Genomic DNA, 9,321 nt, shown 5'->3' with positions numbered 1-9,321 from the left:
TGCATCTATTACCCCGCTCGCGGATCATATATGCAACACGGTCAAATATAAATTATCAGTAAATCATAATCCTTTTCTTGATTCTTTTCAAAATAAAGACAATTCGACTTGAAGCTTTTACCCCACTCGCGGATCATACATGCGACGTTGTCAAATATAAATTTATTAAGTTATTATAATATTCCTAAATTTCTTTTCAAAAATATGAAGTCCAAATGAAAACTTTTTGAAAACTTAATTTCCTCAATTTAAATTCTTCTCAAGACAATTAATACGCAAACTTCAATCTTGCTTCTTTTCAAGGCAGACAGTAACCACAAATCAAATAATAATATCAACAAGGCAGGATGTAAACCTAAAACTACTTGGACATAGGCATAGCTAGTAGCTATGTACAGACTCTCGTCACTTCGTGCGTACGTAACCCCCGCAAGTAGAAGCACATAGTTAATCAATTCACCTATGGGGTTTATTCCCTCTTACAAGGTTAGAAAGGAGACTTACCTCGCTCCGCAATTCCATGACCGACTCCAAAGCTGCTCTAACAACTCAAACTGATACCCGTCGCTCCAAAACTAGTCAAATAAGATGCAACCCAATTAAAATATGCTCTAATACTCACAATTAATCAATTTACAATAATTTCCAACTTCGCTCGAAAAGTCGATAAAAGCACCCTCGGGCCCACTTGCCCGGATTCCAAAAATCTTCGAAGATAATCATTACCCATAGCCTCACGAACTCAAATATATAATTTATTCTCAATTTCATGCCCAAATTCGTGATCCAAATCCAAGAGTACCAATTTCTAGTTTTTTCTTCAAAATCCCAAATTTCTATAAATTTTCATGTCTAAATCCGTATATAATCCAAGTATTTAACTTGAAATAGGTGAGAATCACTTACCTTGACATAGATGACGAAACTCTCCCTCTCAAGAGCTCCAAAAATCGCCCAACCAAATGAAAAATAGAGGGAAAATGGCCAAATCCCATCTTTAAAACAATCTGCCCAGGCTAGGCCATTCTTCGCGTTCGCGATCAAAGCCTCGCGTTCGCGAAGGCTGCAGACACCACTGCTTCGCGTTCGCAGCTGGAGCTCCGCGTTCCCGAAGGCCAAACTACTCCAGGCCCCCACTCCGCTTTTCTTCTTCTCATTCGCGACCCCTGTGTCGCGTTCGCGTAAGCTTCCTTTGGCAACCCTCTGCATTCGCGACCTCCGCCTCGCATTCGCGAAGGCCAAAACCCAGCTGCCTCAAATTCCTCTTCGCGAACGCAGGACACCCTTCGCGATAAAGGAAACCAGATACCAGCAACAGCAGTCCAAAACAACCCGAAATGATCCGAAACCATCCCGAAACACGCCCGAGGCCCCCAGGACCCCGTCCAATCACACAAACCAGTCCCACAACATAACACAGACCTGTTCGAGGCCTCAAATCACATCAAACAACATCGAAATCATGAATCGCACCCCAATCCAAGCTTAATGAACCTTAGAACTTCAAACTTCTACATTCGATGCCGAAACCCGTCAAATCACGTCCGATTGACCTCAAATTTTGCACACAAGTCACATTCGACATTACATACCTACTCCAACTTCCGAAATCAGAATCCGACCCCGATATCAAAAAGTCCACTCCTGGTCAAACTTCTCAAAAGCCTTCAAATTTCTAACTTTCACCAAATGACCCCAAAATGACCTACGGACCTCCAAATCCACATCCGGATGCACTCCCAACACCAGAATCACTATACGGAGCTATTCCTAAAATCGGAATCCCAAACGGACGTTGATATCATTGAAATGCACTTCAACTCAAATTTATAAAATTCTTCCAAACGCTAACCTTCCACAATAGGAGCTGAAACACTCCCGGTTCATCCAAAATCCGATCAAGATATACGCCTAAGTCCAAAATTATCATACGAACCTGTTGGAACCTTCAAATCCCAATTCCGAAGTCGTCTACTCAAAAATCACACTTAGTCAATTTCTCCAACTTAAAGCTTTCGAAATTAGAATTTTCTTTCCAAATCAACTCCGAACTTCCCGAAATAAAATTTCGACCATGCGTACAAGTCCTAATACCTGAAGTGAAGCTACTCATGGTCCCAAACTGGTGAGTGACGCGTTAGGGCTCAAAATGATCGGTTGGGTCATTACAATGGCCGACTATACTGTCGGGCTTTGAGGAATCAGAGCAACTTTTGTGATGTCGAGAAATATGCAAACCCAAAAATAAAGAAGATAAAAAACACCTAATTTTAACGTGGAAAATTCTTCAAATCAAAGGTAAAAACCACCGAATCACAAAAATTCAAAAGCTCAACTACAACAATAAGAGAATTACAAAATTTCTCCAAATCATCTAAACAACAAGTGTCAAACACGAAGTAATAATAGAAACAAGATCAACAACAAATCAATTGAAAAAAGAAGATAAATCACCCAAAAATAGAGCTACTGTTCAGGGCCAAAATCGGAAGTTGTGGATGTCCAAATCCAATCTTTACTGTTCAAATAAAATATCAACATGTTATAAACACTCAATCAAAATTTTATCCAATCCAACGGAGAACGAATTAAAAAACATAACTTGAAGCTGGATGATCGAAATAAAATCTGCATAAAAAAGAACTCTTTTTCTTCTCTCTTCTCTCTTGATTGATGCTCTCTCAAAACTTCTCTTATGTGCTAAAGTCTTTCAAAGGCTAATACCAAATGATCATAGAGTAATTCTCCAAAGTTTCTCTATTTATAAATAATAAGTGGTGCTTGTTTTGAAGGGAAAACCAACTCCAAAATAGGAATAAAAATCGAATTCAATTCTAAATAGTAATGAAAACCAAAAGAGAATAGGATTAGAACATTGAGCCTTTGGCTGGACAACATGGGCATGAGCCCAACAAAACCCCCCTCCAGCCAAAGGGCTAAATGTGTCTTCAAGTAGAGTAACTATTGACAGGCTTCAGGCCTATCAATTTTCTACAAAACTCATCCTTATCTACATGCTTAACTACGAAACCCTCAGGTTGCTCTATATAAATCTCCTCATATAAATCACTATAAATAAAATCAGTCTTTACATCCATGTACTCAACCTCTAAATTTAGACTTGCAGCTAAGCCTAGAACCACACGAATAGAAGATATCTTCAAATAGGAGAATTTTTTTTAATCAAAGTCAACTCCCTTCTTCTGGCCAAAACCTTTAACAACTAACCTCACCTTGTACCAACGCGTAGAGGTAGTTGATCTTTCTTTTCTTTGAATATCTATTTGTTTGATAAAGCTCTCTTACCTTTCGGTTATTTCACTAACTCATACATGTCATTCTCATGGAGTGAATTTATCTTATCTTCCATGGCTTCTTCCTACTAATCTTTGTGAGTATTTTTCATGAATTTATCATAACTCTCAGGTTCTCTTATGTCAGTCAAAAATCCATACTCATTAGGAGAATAGTGTTTGAATTTTTGCTTCTCCCGTGTAGATCTTCTTAGAGAGGTTTCAGGAGCATCCGAAGTAGTTACCTGAGCAAGAATTGATTGTTGATCAACCACAACACATCAACTGGAGCATCTATAACAACTATACCCTGATTGACATTTTGATCTTGATTACTATCATGACTATTATCTTGAGTTCTTTCATGTGCAATATGTGCCTTAGTAAAAGAAACTAGATCAACATCAACTAAGTTCCCATTACTCTGAGTATCTGTCTTCTCAGTTTTATCAATATCTTCAGTAATTTGGTCTTTAAAGAATATTGCATCACGACTTCTAATTAGTTTATATCAATTGGATCATGAAAATAATTACTAAACTCATCTTGACCATAACCAATGAAGATGCACTACTTAGTTTTGATTTCCAGCTTCGATCTCTCATCTTTAGGAACATGCTCACAAGCTTTACACTAAAAAAACTCTCAAGAGATTATAAGAAACATCTTTGATAAACCAAACTCTATCTAGGACATCACCATCCAAATAAATAGTAGGATAATTGATAATATAAGCAACATTATTAAGTACTTCTGCCTAAAAAGAATTTGGAAGTTTAGCATCTAAAAGCAAGTATCTAACCCCCTCAAATAGAGTATTGTTCATCATCTCTGCCAAACTATTCAATTGAGGCGTCTAGGGTGAAGTTTTATGATGACGAATTTCTTGTGCTTTATAATAATTATCAAATGGAATATAATATTTATCACTATTGTCAGTGCGAATACATTTAGTTTCTTTCCGTCTATCTGTCAGCTAAGGCCTAAAATTCCTTAAACATATTAAGTTCTTGATCTTTGGATTTCAAAGGATATGTCTCAAGCTTGCGAGAATGATCTTCAATGAAGGTCACAAAATAAAGTGCACTACCTTTTGACTTAACTTTGAAAGGACCACACAGATCAGAGTATACTAGCTCCAATAATTTAGGCTTTCTTGAAGGAGGATGACTATAAAAGAAAACTGTTACCACCCAAAAATCCCAACATCGGGGTCGTGATGGCGCTAAACATCTACTTGCTAGGAAAGCCAACGTTAGATAATTAATTAATCAATTTTAACAATGATAACCAGGTGATGATAATTAACAACGAAATAACTCTGAAATGAACACAACATTAATGTCACGACCCAATTCCTCCTATAGGCCGTGATGGCGCCCAACGTCGCCGCTAGGCAAGCCAACAATGAACTAACTACGTGATTACTCATTTTAATAAGTTTTCAAGTAATTAAATTCCATTTATTAAGAGATTAAGAAGTAAAAAATTTAAATAAATAAAATGAAAGCAACAGAGTATAATCATAGTGAAATAAATACTCCAAAACCATAAGGTCTACTAGTATGTGTGCCAAGACCTGGTATCACAAGTGTATGAGCACTAGTAGATTATACAAACTCTAACTACTGTCTGAAATAAAATAGACAGAAAATAAGTACAAAAGAAGGCTCTAGGTGCTGCAGAACGGCTCAGGAAGCAGCTCACCACTAGGCCTCAGGGTATCGGAGATGCGCGCCAGTGTGACCGCCATATGCACCTGCCTCAGATCCTGCACGGTTAGTGCAGAAGTGTAGCGTGAGTACATAAACAATATGTACCCAGTAAGTATCAAGTCTAAACTCGAAGAAGTAGTGACGAGGGGTCGACATCGATACTTACTATGGGCTAATAGTAAAGAAATACAGAAGTTCTAAATAAATATGGGTTATGTAAATAATAATAATAACTCAATAATAAGCAGGAAGTAAATAATTCTTCCACACGCGATAAATCCCAAATAAATTCCTGTCTTATATGATTTTAGCCTCTCAAGCCATGAAAAGATATCAAATATATAATTAAACTCCGAGTGTTATCACACACGATTATGCCGAGGTCGTACGGCCCGATCCAGAATAATGTGTACACTGCCGAGGGTCGAGCGGCATGAACCATATATGCATATATCTACTACCTAGGCGTTCGGCCCGCTCCACAAGAAGAGAGGATACTTTATAAACAACCGATTTAAGAGCTAATGCAAGGCTAAAGTACAACGAAATACAATTTTTATTAATGGTCAAGTAACCCGCCAAAACTCAAGTAAGTGAAATTCGGTCTTTTATAATTCCTTTATCAAGTTCTAATATAATTTAGGCACTTTAATTAACAAGTAGGGTGAAAACATTACAAGTATTTTATGGTTCGAATCCTAAACTCTTCGGACATAAGCATAATTAGTAGCTATACACGGACTCTCATCACCTCGTGCGTACGTAGCCCCCACAATTAGAAGCAAATAGCAATTCAAATCACCTATGGGATAAATTTTCTCTTACAAGGTTAGGCAAGAGACTTACCTTGTCTCAAACCTTGCTTTCCGGCCTCAAATTCACCCTAAAGCCTCAACTCGGTGCCGAACAATCCGAAACTAGTCAAATGTTGTATAAATTAATCAATATACGCTCAAAAGTTAATGATTTAGCTATTAGAGTAATTACCCAACCCAAATTGGAAGATTCTTAAAATTTCCCTCTAGCCCACGTGCCCGTATTCCGAAAATATTTGAAGAAAGTTGTTACCCATAACCTCACGAACTCAAATATATAATTTTCACTCAATCCCATAACAATTTTCGTGGTTAAATCCCATTTTTATCAAAACCTAGGTTTTTCATATAAACCCATAATTTTTATAAATTTACATGTTAAAATTTATCCATTATCTATGTATTTAACTCACATTGGATAGAAATTACTTACCTCCAAATTTCTAGGTGAAAACCCCTCTCAAGAAGCTCTAAAATCGCCCAAAAAGTGAGAGAAATAGGTTAGAAATGGCTTAAGTCCCGTATTAAATGAAGCCTTCTGCCTCCAGGAATTCCGCATCTGCGGTCATAGGGTCGCATCTGCGGCAACTCTTCTGCGGAAATACCTAGGCTGGCTGGCTTCGCTTCTGCAGATGGGATCCCGCTTCTGCGGATGGTGAAGCGCATCTACGGCCTTACTCGCACCTGCGGGCTACTCATCACAGAAGCGAGGCTTCTTCTGCGCGTGTTTCTCCGCTTCTGCGGACCACTGGCCAATTGCCCAAATCCATTTCTGCAGCCAAGAGGTCACATCTGCGGGCTCGCACCTGCGGCCAAAAGCTCGCAGGCGCGGGCACACCAAAACTGGTGCACCAGCAGCCTTTTGAGCTCTAAATTGATCTGTGCATCGTCCGGATTGCACCCGAGGCCCCCGAGGCCTCGTCCAAACATACCAACAAGTTTGTAAACACGATACGGACTTGCTCGAACCCTCGGAATGCGGAAGACAACCCCAAAAGTAAGAATCACACCCCAAACCAAATCGAATCAACTTATGAACTTCAAGTTCTTCCAACTTGCTCCGAACGCACTGAATCATACCTAAACTACTCGGAATGACACCAAATTTTGCGTGCAAGTCTTAAATTATCATACAGAACTATTCTCAGGCTCGAAATCTCAAATGGACCTCGATAACACTAAAACCTACTCCAAACCAAATTTAAAGAACTTTTTAAACCTTCAATAAGCCAACTTTCAACATTAAGCGCTGAAACGCTCCCGGGTCATCCAAAACCCGATCCGAACATACGCCCAAGTCCAAAATCATCATACTAACCTATTGGAACTGTCAAATCTCGGTTCCGAGATAGTTTATTGAAAGCACATACGAGGAGTCTTATCTAGGGGAACAAGGATCTAGAAAGCAAAATGACTGGTTGGATCGTTACAATTAATATAAATAACGTGGTGCTAAACTACTCCCAGAAATCCGGAGTCACAAGTGTATGAGCAACTAGAATACTGCAAATACGATCTGAAATAAAGTACAACTGTTTGAAACTAAATAAATAGTAATTGCTATGCATCACTGGGACTAACATCATACCAGCAACCCAAAAATGAGTTCAATCCAATCCAAAACACGCCTGAAACTCACCCCGAGCCCTCGGGGCTCCAAACCAAATATCCACACAAGTCTAAAAATATCATACTAACTCGCTCGCATGATCAAAATACTAAAATAACATCTAGAATTATGAATCGGACATCAAAATGCATGAAACTCAAAAGAAAACTCAAGAACCTCTAGAATCACAACCAAACGTTTGAATCCTATCAAACCAACTCCAAATTGCACCAAATTTTGTAGACAAGTTTCAAATAACAAACGGATCTATTCCAAGTTTCAAAACCAAAATCCAAACCCGATATCCATAAAGTCAACCTATGGTCAAACCTAGGAAATTTTCAAACATTCAAATTGCTAACTTTCGGCAAAACAAGTCAAATCAACCTAGGGACCTCTGAATTCAGTTTCGGGCATACGCCCAAGTCCAAAATCATAATACGAACCTACTGGAATCATCAAAATACCAATCCGGGATAGTTTACCCAAAATGTTGACCTTAGTCAACTCAAGTGTCATTTTAAGTTAAAAATCATTTTTTCTTAAAATTTCTTAATCAAAAACTTTTTGGAAAACAATACGGACTAAGCATGCAAATCAAGAAACATCAAACGATGCTAATAGAGGTCTCGGAACACGAAAATAATGGCTACTTCTCAAAACGACCTATCGGATCGTTATATTCTCCACCCCTAAAAAAACGTTCGTCCTCGAACGAATATAGAAAATTACTTGTACTGGTGAAAAGGTGGGGGTATCTACTCCGCATATCAGATGCGGACTCCCACGTAGCTTCCTAGATTGGTTGACCTCTCCATTGCACTTTCATAGAAGGAAAACTCTTAGATCTCAACTTTCGAACCTACCGGGCTAGAATAGCCACCGGCTCCTCCTCATAGGCCAAATTTTCATCAAGATGAACTGTGTTGAAGTCTAGAACATGCGATTTGTCCTCATGGTACTTATGAAACATGGAAACATGGAATACTGAATTTACTCCTGATAGGCTAGGAGGCAATGCAAGCCTGTAGGCAACCTCCCAACTCTATCTAAGATCTCAAATGGCCAATAAACCTCGGGCTTAACTTTTCCTTCTTCTCAAACCACATCACGCCCTTCATAGGCGACACACGGAGAAGAACCTTCTCACCCACCATGTAAACTACATCCTGAACCTTCCGGTCTGCATAACTCTTCTGTCTAAACTGAGTTGTACGAAGTCGTTCCTGAATCACCTTAACCTTCTCCATAGTGTCACGGACCAAATCAATGCCCAACAACCTAGCCTCTCCATCTCAAACCAACCAATCAGCGAACGGAGACTGTGCCACAAATTCGGATCAACTCTCTCAACCCATCGACATTTGGAACACAAATCCGGCCCTAAAGCCGCATGACACCATCATCACCAATCACAACTTTCTTAGCACCACCTCACTGCATAGTATCCCTTAACACCAACAAGTGAGGATCATCAAACTGGCGAGCCTTGATATGCTCTAACAACGAAAACTGTGCCACAATGCAAGCGAGAACCCAGCTGGGCTCCAAAACATCCAATCTCACAAACCGGTTAGCCAGAGCCTGCACATCTATGGCTAATGGCCTCTCAGCTACCGGTAAATATGCCAAACTACCCATGCTCTTTGCCTTCCTACTCAATGCATCAACCATTGAATTGGCCTTCCCCGAATGATATATGATGATATCATAGTCTTTTAGCAACTCCAACCATCTCCGCTGCCGCAAATTAAGGTCCTTCTTCTTGAACAGGTGCTGGAAACTCTAATGGTCAGTATAGACCTCGCAATGAAAGCCGTACAGATAGTGCCTCCAAATCTTCAGTGCGTGAACAATGACTGCCATCTCTAAGTCATGAACAGGGTAAT

The sequence above is a fragment of the Nicotiana tabacum genome, chromosome 2 (genome assembly GCF_000715075.1).
Source record: "Nicotiana tabacum cultivar K326 chromosome 2, ASM71507v2, whole genome shotgun sequence".
Taxonomy (NCBI): Eukaryota; Viridiplantae; Streptophyta; class Magnoliopsida; order Solanales; family Solanaceae; genus Nicotiana; species Nicotiana tabacum.
Note: the sequence above shows the minus strand (reverse complement) of the source record.